This window comes from Molothrus ater, chromosome Z (assembly GCF_012460135.2).
Source record: "Molothrus ater isolate BHLD 08-10-18 breed brown headed cowbird chromosome Z, BPBGC_Mater_1.1, whole genome shotgun sequence".
NCBI classification, from domain to species: Eukaryota; Metazoa; Chordata; class Aves; order Passeriformes; family Icteridae; genus Molothrus; species Molothrus ater.
This window is the reverse complement of record NC_050511.2, coordinates 31,194,414-31,211,944: the sequence shown is the minus strand read 5'-3', so window position 1 is coordinate 31,211,944 and position 17,531 is coordinate 31,194,414. Positions and strand designations below refer to the sequence as shown.

Genomic DNA, 17,531 nt, shown 5'->3' with positions numbered 1-17,531 from the left:
ATTTTGCTTGTGTATGTGTTAAATTCTAAGATAACTAAGATAAGATTGTATATTGAAATGTAATCTGTCTGGACTACAGTGTCATGGATCCTAATTAGGGCCAGCCAGAAAGGCAGTGGTTTTAAACACGTGTATTTAAAGACATGGCCCCCTCCTTTTAATGAATTGCTTTATTCCTGCCTGCTCTTTCACAAAATGTTCTAGTTGAGGTTCTGTCTGCTATGTTATTAAAATTTCCTTTTACTTTTTGCCAGTTGTCCCTGTGCCTTGCTGTACTAATTCAGCATTTGCCTTACAGAGTGATTGCTTGCTGGCACTGCTGATTTTGTACAAGTTAACTTCATCAGAAGTGAACTACAAGTGCTGGAAGGATAATATCATCAGGAAGATGCTCCTTTTTATCTCCCCTTCCATTCACAAGCATTCTCTTTCTTTCCACCTTAAACCAGCTGGCAAATTTATACTGAGATTTCTCCCCAGTCTGGCCATCAGTTTAGTTTCTGCAGCCCCCTCCATGGTGAAAATGGCTGAGCCGTGCTGCGCCGCTGTTATGGCTGCAGAATGACCTGGAGATCTGAAGCAAAAAACAGATGTCTCAATAAATTTTTGTCAAAATGTAATTATCTTGGGAGCAGGGAAACAAATGGAGGGAGAGGCAGAACCAGATGCGTGACTTTAAAATATGCAATCATAATTACAAGGAAATTTTGAATAACTAAGTGGAAGAGCCGATGACTAGAGAGAAAAGTCCTTCTTCACTTCTCATGATTATGATTTCAAATGAATCCTGAAACTCAGTTTCTGATAATGGTGCTCAAAGCAGAAACAAGGAGGGCTGTGCAAAAAAAAATCCTCTTGAGTGCATTTTCACAAATAAGTCTTTTCAAATATGACAGGCTATCTTTCCCCAAGGAATCTAGCCAAGATGCTTCTTCCTTTTCAATGAATAACACACTGTAGATTTTGTATGGTAAGTAATGGTGGGAGTTCATTTCTCTAAGACATCAGGTTAAATAACACAAGTAGGGAAAACTAATTTACTCAGTCAGTGGGAAGCTAAAATATCCAAAAATAATTTTTTTAGTGCTGTTTTAACATAAGATAATTAAACTAATTTCAAAGAGAGGTTTTTTTTGTTTGTTTGTTTTCTTTTGTTTTATTTTTTGGGGGGGGGGTGTGGTAGGATGGGGTTTTTTGGCTTTTGGGGTTTTTTTTTGTTTTCTTTTATCAGAAAAGACCACTCTACAGCTGCATTTAAATAAAATGCTGTGCAGAGTCAGTTTGCTAAGCTGCCTATTAGCTGAATATAAAATGCCATATTCAGCTGTTGTTAGTTATGTTGCAGAAATTCTAGGGAGGGCTTCCTAGCAGCACTCAGGTTCTCCTTACCCTGTGCCAAACTCATTGCCATTCCCTGAAGCACTGTGTTCTGTGGCTTCGTACGTCCACTGATCGCCTTACCAGAAATGCTCACATATACCTGAAGCCCCATGAGCAGGCAGGCTACCTTCCACATGCTCTTCTCTCCAGGGGCCTTGTTGGAACTTTTGCAATTAGAAAATGTTTAAGAAATTGCACCCCTACAATGAGGTGAGGTGAGTTTTAGCTCTCTCATTGGAGAGGCTACTCCCTCATTTCCTCTTTTTTGTCTCATGTTCTTATCTGTCCTGTGAGTATAAAAGATTCTGCTGTTGTTTTTCTTCACATGGAAGTAGCAGTTTATGGGAAGTGTTCTCACAGCTTGGAAGGGTAGCTGGCTGGGATCCACTCTGTGAAGAAGACTAAAGATTATTCAGGAAACAGTAAAACTTTACTCCTGTAGCTGACATCTTGTTTAAACACTTTAGGGTTTGAACACATCCATGGCCAATTTATGAACATCAAAAAGAGAAAATACACAAGCCAGTTTTCTTGGAAAAGGAGGTTGGTTCCTCCAAGATGCCTTGTTTAAATTGTGCTGCCAGACACAAAATCAAAAGTTTTGCTCTGAAAAACCTAAAAATTTTCTGGGACCCCTTATTTAACATTACTGGTGAAAGCGCTGCTCCTGGTTTTGTTTAATAAATATGATTACTAAATTATAGAAAATGACAGCTTTGAAACTACATTAGCATGACAGTTTTCCCCCTTTATACAGCCTATTTTATAGTTGATGCTGAATAATGTTCTCCGACTCCCCAAATATCAAGTTTTTTTTAGTCCTCAAGGCTGTTCTTTCAAAGGCAAAGAAGACTAACACTGACAGACTCTAATAATCCATTTCCCTTCCCCCCTGCTGATATATTTTCAGCTCTTTCTAAACAGTCATTGGATAGAAAAGAAGTGGAGAGGAATTAAAACGATGTGTGAATCAAATTTTAGAATTCATTGTAACAAGTCTACTAAATTTTATTTCCCTATGAATAGTAACAGCCCTAAAAGGCTGGCATGAGTGGATGCTGTTCAAAAATAACTTAAGAAAAGAAGTTTTTGCTTTTCTCTGTTTTAAACTGAAATGAAGGCTGAAACTAAAAGTTTAATTATAAGTTAACAATTTGTTCAGTAGAACAAGCCTAACACTTTCAAAGATACCTTATAGATTTGTTATCCAGGTTACTGATTTTCATTGGCAGCAGACAGATAACATTAGCTTTATAGACAGACTTTAAAAAGTCTTTTGAAGATTTAAACATGAACATAAAATATCCTCAGGTGTAAGAAGTCACCTGAGATCTATGACAAAGGTGAAAAGAACAAAGTGTGATCTTTAAAATACCTGGTTAGAGCTGCCTTACTATGGAAGTGGCAAGGTTTTTCCATGGTAATCCTTTTATTCTTCCTGTAAACACTTAAAATAGCCAAAATAGATCTAAAAAACAAAATTAAGTTCTGACAATAGCAAATTGTAGATTAATGTCTTTTATGAAAAGGTGTTCAGACACGGAAACAGGCTGCCAGGGAAGTGACGGAATCACTGGAAGTGTTAAAAAAAATAAAGGAGATATGTTACATGGGGACAAGCGTTAGCTCTGAATATGGCAGTGCTCAGTTAAGAGTTGGAATCAATGATATTAGAGGTGTTTTGCAACCTTAACAATTCTATGATTCTATGAAAGCAAACATATAGATGAAGCATTTAGAAGAACATTATCTCCTTACTTATTGAAAAGTTAGCAGAGCTTTTTGTTATATATTCAAATTGTTCTGTAAACTACAGGATTAATTATGTTTATTCTCATGATCATTTGGGCCAGACTATCAGGGTTTAATACTGCATGCAATGCCCCTGTCTACTGGATTAAACTTTTTAAATTTTATTGCAGCTATGGTTTTAATTAATAATTAATGCTTAATTACATTAATAATTAATGTTGAATTACTATTTTATTAAAATATATATATTCACAAACTCTTAAAAGGAATTTTGGAATCTTTTTTGTAAAGCATAGACACATCTGTGGACTGTATCTTTTTTTTACCCTTATCAAAGTTCTCAGAGAGTAGAACACAGTTTATAAACATGGACATATGTATTTATACAACAAGAAATGCTGGGTAGGAAATCCTGAGATCTGCAGGGGCTAAGCATGACCTGCTTGACCTGCAAAGTAATAAATAAATAAATAGTGTCCTCCAGGTATAAACCAAGAATGCAAAGTTCTGCAGTCTTTTTCAAGACTGAAAAGTGATAAATTGAAATTCAGAGCTACAGGAAAAGAGGGCTAGAATAGAAAGCACTGTATGACCTTTGTAACATGTTATTGTAGGATGTCGGAGTAGGCATATGCATATATATAAACAGGATGTAAATCATTTAGACTGTGAATTGACGGAGCAGTCAGAGCAGCAAGGACAGAAATTTATAAATACTTCTCATTTCTTGACGTCTTAAATAGCCTGCTACCTACTCAGAGAACTGTCTTTTTATAGAGCAGAAAAATGTATTTTCACTAATACACTGTATCAGCTAGATAATCATATGAAGAGTGAAACTATCAAACATGTAAATAACAAGGATGATCATCTGTATTCCACTTAATTGTACTGACCATTTCGGAAAAGTGCAACATTCATTGCTAATTAAATTTTATATGCCTAGCTTTAGAAAACTTTAGAAAGAGAAGTTTATACACAAAATAGCTATATTTCAGTGCTTTATGATTGCATGACCCTGGATTCCTTTTCCTTGATGTAAGATAGATAATCAAGTAGTGGTTTAATCAACTTAAGCATAAATAGATTTTTGTGCGTTTTCAGCACAGAATCTGTCTAAGTTTGTCACAGTCATAGATAAAACAGGGACTGAGTTGCAATTTTTCATATTCTCATTTAATATAAAATAAAACATTTAAGCATTGCATAAATTTAACAAAAGTGGCATAATCAAATGTAAACAAAATTATTTTTAAGTGCAATCTTTTAACTGTCCTGCGTGTTAATAAGATTAGAGCCTAAATTATAAAACATATTGGAAATTATTACGTTGTTCTCCAAAAATATCAGTAAATACATAGTTTGAATTTAGCTTGCTCTGGACTTTTTGCAGCAGCTTTCTTTTTTTCTCATGTGTCTCTGTTTCTTCCAGTCCAACCCCCATACCACATGCTCTGCAATTTCTCCTGTTTCCATTTCACCCTTCTAAGAACTGCTCAGTCTAAGTACTGAGTACATTGAGAACACCATGACATAAAGTTAACCCATAAGTGTCCCGTGACACACTGCACAAACCCAGGGAAACAGTTCCTCCATAATCTTGTCAATCAATACATACTTCTAGAAGCTGCCACAGCCCTGAAATTGTGATAAAGCATGCCTTCCTGAACTGATCAGTGATGCACTTTGATGAAGGGGTTAATTACCATCAGTTATGTACTCAACACCGTTTTTGTCATCAGTACTCTCACCACCTTATGCACACATGGCATTTCATAAATAAGAAGATAAAAACCTTTGCACAAAATCTTCTTATCAAAACGACCAGAATCTGGAGTACATGTGCTTGGGTATCTTAAAACCTCTTGCATTCCAAGGCAATGAAATAGTTAAGACCTTTAACCGATGAAAAATAGATTCCAGTACTTCATTCCAGTACTTCTTTGCTATTTCATAGCTGTAAGGGTTAGCTGTAATCATGCTCCTTAATTTTTTTTTTTTTTGTTTTTATTCATTTGAACGAACCCTTCAGGTTTAAAGTTCCATGACTCTTTGTACGTATGTACCTATGTATGTAGTTAGGTATGTACGTGTATGCACATGCACTATTCAGAACCTAAAACCATATGGAGAATTCTTTCTTAGGCATTCTCTTTTTTTTTTTTTTTAATTCCAGAAAGTAATAAAACATTTTGAGATGTTATTAGGTCTTTAAGTTCCAAAATCTAGATTCCACCTTAAAAATGTTCCATACTGTATGTTGCATAGCCTGGGGTTCTGACTAGCTGCCAAATATCTATCAGAGAGTGATTTATGATATATGATATGTTCCTCAGCCCAAGTGGAGACTGTTTAGTTGAAACATGAGAAAGGAGAGCCCTTGTGCTCTCCAAACCATGATGACAAGTTTCTGTTTGGCTTTCTGAGTGAACGCACAGTACTAAATGTGCCATATTTTACAACACCGAAACTTATGTAAGGAACAAAACTAAATTCACTTAACCCCTGGTTTCATTAACTTTTCCTTTTTTTCCTTTCCATTTTTTTGTGAAGTCTGCTTCCTATTGTAACAAGCCCATTATTCTTTTGTTGTTTGCAAGGCCTGTAAAATAGAATTACTACAACTTTGTTTCTAAAATTAAAATATTTTCAATATCTGTAAGACCATATTTTTTTTAAACGAGATTTCAGTCATACCATTTAAATTTTGGTTGTACATTTATTTCAACTGTAACTAAAGACTGTGCTATGATTTCTGGTGCATTTTTTCTGAAAATAATTTTTCCCTGAAGCCGTAAAAAAGTACCTCTCCCATGCTGTTTTTGGGGTTCCCACTTTAAAATGCCTAGGTAGGACAATAATGTCAGTGACCTCTATGGTCCTGAACAAGAAAATTCCTCAAACCTTTTTTACTGTATTCTCAGATACTTCCAGCCATGGGAAAGAAGGAAAAAAAAAAGAAAAAAAAAAAAAGAATGTTGGCTGTTGGCTGTTTAATCTAGCTAGTGTGTCTGTTTTAATTAGATATTTCACCACAGTACCAAAATGCTAAAGTACAGCATGGAAAAAAAAAAAACCCAAAACGCAAACCAAACTCTTGTTACTTCAAGGGGGCTGGATTTGTTTCTTCATATTATTATATTATCTTTCCATGTTCTCTGCTTTTGTAATCTATGTTTTTTCTGTGGAAGAACAGCTGATATGGAAGGCTGGTTTTCCACAGGGAAATGAAATGGTCAGCCTAGAGCATGCTCTGATCTCAAGCAAAGCTTTTCACAGCTGCACAGAAAATGCATGCCATCTTCATCATTTTGTATGTATGATAGACTGAAAGCTCCTGCCTACTTAGAAGATACAGTAAGTGCATGTTATTAAAACATGAATCCCCCACTTACAAAACCTTGCAGCTCAGTACCTGAAATAAACCTTTAAATCTGAGTCAAAATGCAGAAGGAAACATATTTTTTTTTGTGTGTCTACAGAAGAACAGTTATGAAAAAGGTCATATCTAATCTCAGGAGGGCTTCCCAGATCCACTATATTGTTCCAGTGCTCTCTTTAGGGGAAGACAAAGAACCAGGATGGCACTCTTCAGTCTGGATTTTTGCCAAAGTATATGGGTCCAGTAGAGCTAGGGAGTACTTTTACCACACACCAGTCCTGACAAATGTAAACATAGGATCACGGCATATGTAATGACGTCTATCCTCCAATTAGCCCAGGTAAAGACAGGAAATCAAATATACCCTATGGCACAACAAGAAACTTCTGGCAGCAAAAGAAACTTACTTTTCCTGTTCTGAGTCCTTGTAAGGTCCTTAAGCACAAGACCTAATTTCATTGAAGATGAAAGATTGATTGAAGATGTAAGATTCATTGAAGACATAGATGATTTTCACACATGTGATTTGCAGTTCTTTGGAAATGCTGCAAATCATGTGGACTTGAGAGGTCACTTTGGTCTCAGTTCCCTGAGGCTGTCAGGATGAAGGATCAGGCTTTTGTATTGGACATGCAAAAAAGGGAGCCAGTAGATAATCAACAGGCACTGGTCTCAGGCCATTAAGACAGAGGAGAGACTGCTGAAGAGATAGGATAAATGTACTATCACACAAATATGTTTCTGTTTATGTAGAATATTATCTCAGTTAGAATTATATCTCTGCAAAGGCAATTTGACAAAAAGTCCATAGCAGAAAAAATCTGATCAACACTGTCTATTGAGGCTGACTATCCTTTCTGTTCCTGGGTCAGTATGCTATTAATAGATGTCTTCAGGCTGTTATTGGCCCCTTCTGGATATGCGCAAATCAACAACTCAGGAAAGCCCCACTCTGAAGGCTTCTCTAGTGCTGCTTTTTTTTGTTACCCACAAGTCCAGGCATTGAAAGATGTTGTGGGGTAATGCAGCTGATTGCTCTAAGAAAATGTGCAAGCTGGAAACCTAAGAACAATGTATAAGCCTAGAAGGTAAGCATTTTTTAGTTTGGAAATAGACACACTCCATCATTCAGAGTTGTGCACTGATTTCACTGTATTCGTCTCACAAATATGTATCTGCTAATTAGTGCATCATATTCTTACTTTGAATTGAATCTTGGTATATTCTGGAATATGTCTTCAGAAACCTGCAGATTTTTAAAGTCCTTTTTAAAATATTAATTTAGTTGTAGTCATATATTGCATTTTTGAGAAAAAAAAATAGAACTCTGGGTCTGAGCACACTTGCTACACTTGAGATATGTATGAAGGCATACAATATTGAAAGAAAAAATAAACAGAACCTTTCCAACTCTTAAGAATGGATTGGCAGAGAGGGACAGAAGCCTGTGAATAGAATAATCCTCTAGCCTGTGACCAGTGTGAACATTTATGTTCTGAATTAATCAGAATTGCTGTGTGGCCTTTTAGTTAATACAGAGTAATAATACTACACTTATTACTGTTTAACCAGTTGTAGGGATCAAATTTATCTTGGAGTCTTTGCTTTCTTCTGTCCAAACAGGCAAAATTTTCACCGTTTTGTGTAAAGTGACCCAGCCTCTTCAGTTATAGTGATGCAACATGACAGAGCTGTGTTTTATCTGGAAGATCCACAAGCAGGTTAGCAGTAGAGAATGGAGCAGCACATAGGAAATACATAATGAACTAGTACGATACCTAGAAATGTCTTTTGATTGTCTTTGCACTGTATCTCACACTGTTACAACATTTGATGTCCTGAAATAATTATGTTTTATTATCAGAGTAGAAGCCTGCCTATGGAATGCTAAATAGCAACTATTTAAAATTAATTTAGAGGAAAAAAAAATAAATATTCTTTAGATCTCTCAGCTTGCGGAATGCTGGTATTATTTTTTACTTTACTGACAATACCTAAAAGGTCTAGTTGTGTTTAAAAGTTTAAAACTTTATGTTTTCTGGTGTTTGTTTTGCAGAACTATTAGAATATGAAAACTGTTGAAGATTGTGGGTTCACCAGCAAGTTTTCCTCACTTGGGAGTAATCTATTGCTCATTTAGAGTATAAACAACCCTATTAATGCTAAAATAATTGTTTGAGAATTTTCTTGTGCTTGGATTTTCAGCATAAGTGCTGAGACTTGCAACTCAGCTAACGTCAGCAGCAAACAAACATCCTGTCAATGCGCCTGGCACTCTGTGTTCCTGTATGATTGGCAGGAAACAGAGTGTTTGGGGAAGGGGAAGATGGACATTACAAAAACTATAAACTTGTTTTCCCAAAACAATGGCATGATACAAACCCAAAGGGGCCTTTTATTAAAATATTTGCTGTTAGATTAATTGAGTTGCAAGAGTAAATGGGGGGAGGAATGGGTAGAGGGTGTGATTTCTCAATATATAACTGAGGTTAAATATAACTGGCATATTATACACACTTTTTTTTTCTCATAGGCTGTGCTTCAGCCACACTGTAGAATGCATGGAGCTGAAACCACCCATCCGTATGTGTCCATCCCAGTGGGGTTTATTTCTAGTACACAGTATTGGCAATAGTTTCTACGTTAGCTTGGTCTGTCTCCATGATCAGTGTCCAGAGCAGATGTCCTTCTACTTTTTGGGTCTATCACAGCTCAAACCGTAAAGCAGATCAGGTTTTTTGTTGTACTAGTGCCACTCTGGCATTGTACAGAAGGTTAGCTTTAATCTCTGTGGGACACTGTATGCAAGTCCAGCTGGCCAAAGCTGCAGTGTATGTGCTGAGCAAGCATGTTTCCCAGCTGCCTGGGCAGTATCTCCTGCTCAGTCACTCTCCAAAACTCTTAGAGCTGTGCTGCAACCTGGAAGCTCCTACAATGAGGGAAAGTGAGACAGCTCTTCATTAGACTGCAGTCTTTTAAGCCTTCTGGCTTTCTCTGCTGCTTCTCTCCTGAAAAGTAGCCTGGAGCAATTTGCAGGTTTTATACATCTCTACAAGCAACCAGATAACTAGTTTAGCCATCCATACAGCACACAAGAAGTTAAAGCCTGTTAGGAGGGGATTGTTGAATCAGACTGTATTTGAAGGACAGTCATAACTGGGAAGTGGAATTTGGGTTTTTTTTTTTCCTATTCTTTCCAGTAGGCATATCTAGAAATGTACCATCTTGTCATTGAGACTCAACAGCATTTTCTGAAACCACCAAAATAAATTGAAGTTAGTTCTTAAAAAAGGGGGCTTGCAAATTATTTGCAATTTGTTCAACTGTGAAAGATTTTTTACTATTGTGAAAGGCTTTGAACTAAAAGATGTCAGCTTTGAGTTGGTGTGTGATACCATCTGGCACATTTGCAGCAGCAATTGCTTAATATCAATGGTGGTTCAAGCAAAGAGCCTAATGAATTTTGGCAGCAAGTTTGAATAACAATGAGAAAGTTGAGTTTCTGTTCACTGGTCATAAACAAGGACATTTGTGTTGCCTTACAGTGCTAGACTCAATGAAAAGCAAAACTTCTGCTGGTGAATATTTGTACTGGTCTTAGCCAATAGAGTAAAATTTCTCTGTAGTAGCTGGTGTGTGGCTCTGTTTTGGATTTCTGCCAGAAATCAGTGTTGATAAGGGTGGATGTCCTTGTTACTGCTAAGCAGCACTGATGCACCATCAAGGCCTTTTCTGCTCCTTCCACTGCCCTACCACTGAGAGTCCTGGGGTACAGCAAGCCAGGAGAGCTGACCAAAGGGATGTAACCTACCACAGAGTAACCTACAAAGGGATGTCACCACAGAGTGACATGCTCACCATATTGAGCTGGAGGAAGAAGGTAGAAGGGGGACATTTGGAGTTGTAGGATTTTTCTTCCCAAGACACTGCTGCACGTGATGGAACCCTGATTTCCTGGGGATGGCTGAAAACCTACCTGCCCATGGGAATCAGTGAATTAATTCCTTGTTTTGCTTTGCTTGTACGTGTGGCTTCTGCAGTACCTATTAATCTGTTTTTATCTCAACTCATGAATTCTTTTGGTTTTACTCTTTCAATTCTCTTTCCCATCTCACTGTGCAGGCCTCAATGAGCAGCTGTGTGGTGCCTATTTGCTGGCTTGGTTAAACCATAATGAAATTGAATGCTTCTCTTGAGTCACATGTTTTCCACCTACTCAGGATCTGCCAGCCATACAAGAACTATTATGCTGCAAAAATGTCAAGGTAAGTTGAAATGTGGAGCAGATAATGCTGTGGTGAGACAACAGTTACAACTTTTTGGAAATCAGTGGAACACACCACCCCATTGGACATTAGTATATTCCCATCACACTGTAAAACTTGAAAAGAATTGTCTGACGTGTTGTGTCTAGAGTTCCTTTCTTTCCTGTGCAGATGAGTCATCTACATGTCCATGGATCACTGTAGAGACATTTATTTCCTTAATTATAGGTAGGTGCACTAGGTGTCCAAGGTGTGTTGGAGGAGATAAGGAGAATCTGGTCTAACTCCAGGAGGCTATTTCTCCTCCAAATGTCTCTTAATCTACAAACAACACATGCACAGCATAAAACAAAGAAACCAACCAGCTTTAACCAAACTAAGCCCTACAGCTTCTTTAGTGCCAGACCTTAGTCATGAAAACACAATAAAGATTCCACAAGAGGAAAGGATGCTGTAATGTTTATTGTGGAAATTTAAAATGCTCTTCCTTCCCCGAGTGTTGTCACTCCATTATACTGTAAGTGGCTAGTGGATGTTTGATCAAGGATGTCATGTTGTAGACATGGCAGTAAATCTACCTCTATTTGTCTACATGCTCTGCAACCCAATGTGAGGGTGTGGGCAGAAGTGGCAACATGCTACTCTCTCAGTCCACAGAGAAAATTTACAATAGATTGGGAGATGCCTGTAAAGCTTACTATCTAAAGGACTAACTTGCACTAGTGGGGCAGTAGGACTCATTTTAGTTAGGACTGGCTGAAGCTTCTTTTTTCTTCAGATTCAAGCTTATGAATGTTTGCAATTAGTTTGTCATAAAGACTCGGTCTTTGATTTTACAGCAATTTTCTTTAATTTTCAACCACACAGGTTTCCTACAATTCTCTCCAGCCTTAATTAAAAGTCTTGTCTTGAGTAAAAATGTTCTCCTTATGGTGAACTGGCTAGCTGGTGTATAAGCTGAGTGAACACAGAATAGTGAAAGAAAAGCCAGCAGCAAATTCTATTTTAAATTGGAACAAGTATAATTGGGGAAATTGCATGTAGTCATCATCAGTCATAGTAAGAGATTTCTCTGTGAGTGGCATCTAATTTAATGATTTCACAAATGGGTGGGGGTGACTCCATCAATTTTTGGTGAATTGACAAGCTCATTACATTTATAATAGCCAGGACTTTATTCTGCAAACCTTACTCACCAGAGTGAAAAATAGTTTGAGGCAATGCCTTTGTTATGTGCAAAATAAAGGAGAAAAAAAGATCAAAACAAACATATTTTTTCCTCCCTTTTTGCCATCAATAGAATATTTCTGCTCCTGATAAAGGGATACCCTTTCTTGTCTGCTCTGAGGTTTAAATCAGTCTTCCATTTTTACTTTGATGTGTACTTGAGGTAAAAAGCATTATAGCAATAACCACAATAAAGCCAATAATGCACAATAAAGAATATTATTAGTTATGCAGTATGTAATGACAAATCATGTAATGTTTAGGGAATGGAATCAAATACTTACTCCTTACAACAGTAGAACTAAAACACTCCAATATCTTGCAATGGCGTCTTTTTGCTAGACTTCACTCCTCCATTTAGCAGTTTAACAAAAGGAGAAAGTAAAATTCAAAAGATATCAGGCTGCCTGTGCATCAAGTGTCTCGCTAAACGCCCTTCTCTAGTGCACTGCTAGCACAATAACTGGCAGCTGGGCAGCATATGATGATTCCGAGGCTTAAGTCAGTGGTCCTGAGGAAACAATCTCACCTTCACTGCTCTATTTCTGTCCTGGACTGAGAAGGAATTTTTGATGATGTATGCAAATACAGACCAACATTTATTATACTCTATTTTGAGCATGAAAGTATTTTTACAGCATTTTTATCTCAAAGGACTCTAAAATTATTTGTGGTTAACTGAAAACAGTCCTCTCCAAGGATGAGGGATGTTCTGTGCCAGCTATGATATGCAATTGTCAGGAAAAAAAAAAACAGATAATAGGAAAGAAAAAGGGAAAAGGAAGAGAAGAAAAGGAGAATGAACATGAGACAGAGGTGCAGAGGAGTACAGCTGAATTTGTAGGGACACAAAGATTAATAATCTTGGTAAAAAATCCCTGAAAGTCATATATAGGAAATAGAAAATTTTGCAATTCATACTCATTTATATAGGGAAAAATTATTATCTTATTCTGAGAATCAACATATGATGTCACAAGGCATACTGTGGGGTTTGGACTGCCCTATAAAGCACTTTCTTGTGTAGGATCAGTGCAGTAAAAATGCGCGTTAACTGAGGCGGCATTGTGTTAGCTTTACTTTATGGCAAATCAGTCCTTTATAAATTGATAAAAAGGCTGATTTACTTGTAAAGTTTAATTCTACCCTGATTAGTGATCACTTCATCACTTGAAATACTTGGAGCAGGGGGGAATTAGAAGGGAGGGAACCAGTTTCCTATTTATACTTAAAATAATAGGCACTGGACACCTGGCACCCTATAAATACTGTGACACTGTACGATGGCAAACATGGGCACAAAGCACTGCTTATTCTCAGTTGAAATCCATCTGTACACTACAGTAGTAAGACAAAAGAGGATTGTTAGCACTTAAAGGCACCTTGACGCAGTCATACCACTTGACTGTTTTATTAATTGCCCCATCTGTTAAGTGAGAACTTTCTGACATAGGTTGGTACACACTCTTAAACCCCTTGGTCTGCTTCCTATTGGTTCCACATGTGTTTGTATTTGTTCTCAGTAGGCAGAGATTCCAGAGAGAAAATGAACCGCTGCAGATCGATTGCAGTATCAGTCATGCAGAAGACATGGTAATACATGCCACTTCAGCCTGATTTGCTGTTAACCCTTTGAACACAGGCAAGTAGTGGGTGTGGGGCAGAGAGGAAAAGAGAAACCAGTAAGCTGCCAAAGAGTCTACTGGGAGAAATAGGATTGGTATCATGACTTCTAAATTACTCATCTCGTTAGGGGCTCTCTGCCTTCCAATAAGTCTTTGCAAATTACATTTCCACTGCTGCCTGTCTTGGAGCTATGTACTTCAATACATCCAAGCCAGACAGTATTAGGATAACGTGAAAGATTACGCTGCTGTGCTGAGTATTCCTGCCCATTCTGCACTGCCTGGATAATTCTCTGACAAAATTATAGTGACAAGAGCAGTGACTGAAGCCTAGAGTGACAAAAGCCAGAGCATTTAAAGGTAAGACCACGATTCACACAAGAAATAAACCAAAGACATAGTGTTGCTAAGTATTTGCAGAAGGTGTAGGCCTGCTTCCCAGAATTTTTGGTTGGCATTTATGGTATTGCTAGGAATGATATACCAAAACATGATTTTCAAAGGCATTGAAGAAAAATTTGTAGTCTGAAGACCTATACTATGGACACATGGACAGTAATTCAAAACTTTTCAATTTATTGAGCAAGTAGGATTAAAATCAAAAGACCATCTTCATGTGAACGCACAGGTAGAAAAGCAAGCAGTATTCTCTTTAATTAAAAAAGATTGGCAGCATAGCACCTGGTAGGTCTATAAAAGCTCAGTGAAAATTTTCTTTAAATGTGACTTCTGTGAATTGTACACATGTATTCCTATGATGATGCTTGAGGGAGGCAAGCAGGACCTGTTTTCTCAAAAGTTTGAGACAGCATAAAATCTTTTGTTATCTTTTGTTTGCTACAGTTGTGTTGACTGCAAAACCTGCTAAAGTCCAGAGTGAATGCAAAGGTCCACATAATCCAGTCATTGTTCATAGAACCACTTAGGTTGGAAAAGACTTGTGAGATCATCAAGTCCAACCATAAACCTGACAATGGCAAGTCCACTACTAGTGCCACTTCTACCTCTCTTTTAAGTACCTTCAGGGAGAATGAAGCAACCAGTTTCCTGGGTTGCCCTTTTCAATGCCTGTCTGGTTTCTGTGAATAAATGTTTCCTAATATCCAATCTAAACTTTTCCTGGTGCAACTTGAGATCATTCAGTCTCATTCTGTCCCCTGTTACTTGAGAAAAGAGACTGATCCCCACCTTGCCACAAGCCCAAGTTGTAGAGAGTGATTAAGTCCCCCCGACCTTCCTTTTCTCCAGCTAAACAACCCCAGGTCCCTCAGCTGCCTCTCATGGAACTCCAGACCCTTAATCAACTTTGCTGACCTTCTCTGGACACAATCCTCAATGTCTTGTAGTGAGGGGCCTAGAACAGATTACAGCCCTTGATGTGTAGACAATCATAGCTATCTTTTCTTAAAACCCTCTAATTAGATTTAAAGTAAATGTGTAGTGGTTACACTAGAGAGTTAGAGGATGCATTAAAGATGACTCATACAAATTTTAATGCAGTTTTTACATGGTATTTTAGCTTTACCAATAGAATCAGAGAATGGTTTGTGTTGGAAGGGACTTTAAAGAGAATCTAGTTCCAAACACGTGGCCATGTGCAGGGACACCTTTCAGTGGAACAGATTGCTCTGAGCCCCATCCAACCTGTCTTGAACACTCCCAGGTGCCCACAGTTTCTCTGGACACCTTCTTCTTCACCACCTTCACAGTAAAGAATTTTATTCTAGCATTTCATCCAAACCTACTCTCTTTCAGTTTGGAGCCACTCCCTCTTGTCCTGTCACTACAGGCTCACAGAACTAGTGTCTCTCCATCTCTCTTGTAAATTCCCTTCAGGTCCTGGAAGGCTGCAATTAAGTCAACCTGGAGTCTTCTCTTTTCCAGGTGAAAAACCCCAGTTCCCCCAGCCTTTCCTCACCTCCTCAGAGGTGGTCCATCTTTCCAATAAACTTGACAGTATTTCTCTGGACTTGCTCCAAGATGTCCTTTCTGTGCTGAGAATCATCCTAAAAAATATGTCAAAGATTTAATCTTAGAGTTTATGTGAAATGGACAATTTATGTACTTGGGAGGGTAACAGACATTCTATATGAACAGAATTAAAAGATGACTGATGGTTTTTCAGTCATCTACTTTTTAATGATACACATTTTCTAAAAAAGCCCAGGGTTAGTCAAGCATAGAGGTTTCCAGGTGTACCTGAAGGATATGTAAGTTGACCCACTCTATCAGGGTCTCTTGGCAGATTATCCTGTATACATCTTTCTCACTGAATACTGTAGTAAGGAGACATGGAAATTTCCTAGTTTTGGAGCTTTGAGTCAGATTTTCTGATGATACTTCTTGAGGAGTATCCAGAGGCTGTGCTTTTTAAGTTTTCCCTTTTTTTAAACTGAAAGACCACATGGAAAAATTTGTGAGCATTGGATCATATTTAGAAATTTAAGTGCTAGTAAAATTATAATTTTGTCTTATTATACTTTTTAATTTTTAAGGTCAGAAAGAATCCTGACCAACAAAACATTAATATTTGAATTACAGGTATTAGCTAATTATTCCTCTTTTCCAAGTTATTACTGTAAAATTGAGGCTTTTAATATTATAAATGTATATAGAAGTATTTGCTATGTTCTATTTCTGAAGAACTTAAATAAAAACAGGAAGCAGTTATCACCACAAACCTACAAAATAATCATGAATCCAATTTAATTAAGAACAGCACACTAGCCTCAAAAAGTGGTCCTCTGTACAAATAGAGTTAGTAAAGAGATTTACATATATAATAGTTCCTAATATGATGATAAATTCTGGGAAGTCACAAAAAGTATTTCTTGGAGAGACAACAAGTGATTTCTTCCGTGTCCTGGTGTCCCTAACTTGTGGTTTTGTCTCTATAGCCTCATTATATGAAAAGAGAATGTTAAAGACATGCTGTAGGGCTGTGCTGATCATAAAATTCCTTAATAAACCCTGTATTTATAGCAAAATATTTTTAATATAAACATTCATTTCACAGAACATTTTAAAATTATTTATAATTAAGAGTCAATGCCCATGGACTAGAATAGGTCAATGACCTCCTGCTGGTTCATGAATGCAGAAGCATTTATTTTCCAAACAGCTGATCCTCTGACACTGTTCTATTAGAGCAATATTTTTTTTTATTATATAGAATGAGTAGGGCAGGTTTAAACATTTTATCTGACAGATATGGGTGCACAGATGTCAGATATACTGTACTGTTTGCGCCAATGCACTTTTAGGGAGATGAAAGTGGCTCTCTCTAGGTCCTAGATAAATTACTGATTTTGAGCAGACCTTGTTATTTAATTGCGCTTGAAGACTTCTTGTTTTGATGTTTCCATTCCCTTCCATTCCATTTCTCAGAAAAAGTCAGAAAAATTTAAACTTCCATCAACTTTTAATGATTTCCATAAAACAGTTCCACAAAACAGGCTCTTATTAGGAAAGTGTTGGGAAACAGGAAAGAAAAATAAGAAGTGTATGCTCTATAAAGCAAACAAGATCAATAAAATTGTATATTACTGGAATTGCTCAAGGGAGAACATGGTTCCAACAGTCTGTCCGCAGCTTGAGTTTTACTTTAAATCTCACCTTTGTTATGATTCCCAGAAGTGACCAGTGCCATTTCAACAGGAGTAAAAGAGGTCTGTCTGCTCTCTTATCTTTTTTTTTTTCATGTGTGTACACACCTGTGACTCAAACATTAAGAAATTGGCGAAGGAGAAATGTGGTTTTATGCAACAGTCACTCATAGTCAGCTGAGCCTATCTTCTAATACAAGTTATGTCACTGCCTCTTTCTATCACCCTGAGCACCAAACTGCTCTGTCTCTCTGTTGGGACTGTGGTATTAGTTTATTAACATTTGTACAAAACA

General features: G+C 37.3%; 1 long non-coding RNA gene across 2 annotated transcripts; it reads left to right on the top strand.

Moving 5' to 3' along the window:
• The first annotated feature begins 7,444 nt into the window (after nucleotides 1-7,444).
• Nucleotides 7,445-13,642, top strand: LOC118699849 (uncharacterized). 2 transcript variants are annotated; one of them, XR_008508933.1, is made up of 5 exons: nucleotides 7,445-7,602; nucleotides 8,138-8,235; nucleotides 8,571-8,634; nucleotides 10,637-10,779; nucleotides 13,530-13,642. It is a non-coding gene; the product is annotated as an uncharacterized LOC118699849 (long non-coding RNA). The 2 variants fall into 2 exon arrangements; XR_004982131.1 differs by lacking the exon at nucleotides 8,571-8,634.
• The last annotated feature ends 3,889 nt before the right edge of the window (nucleotides 13,643-17,531 follow it).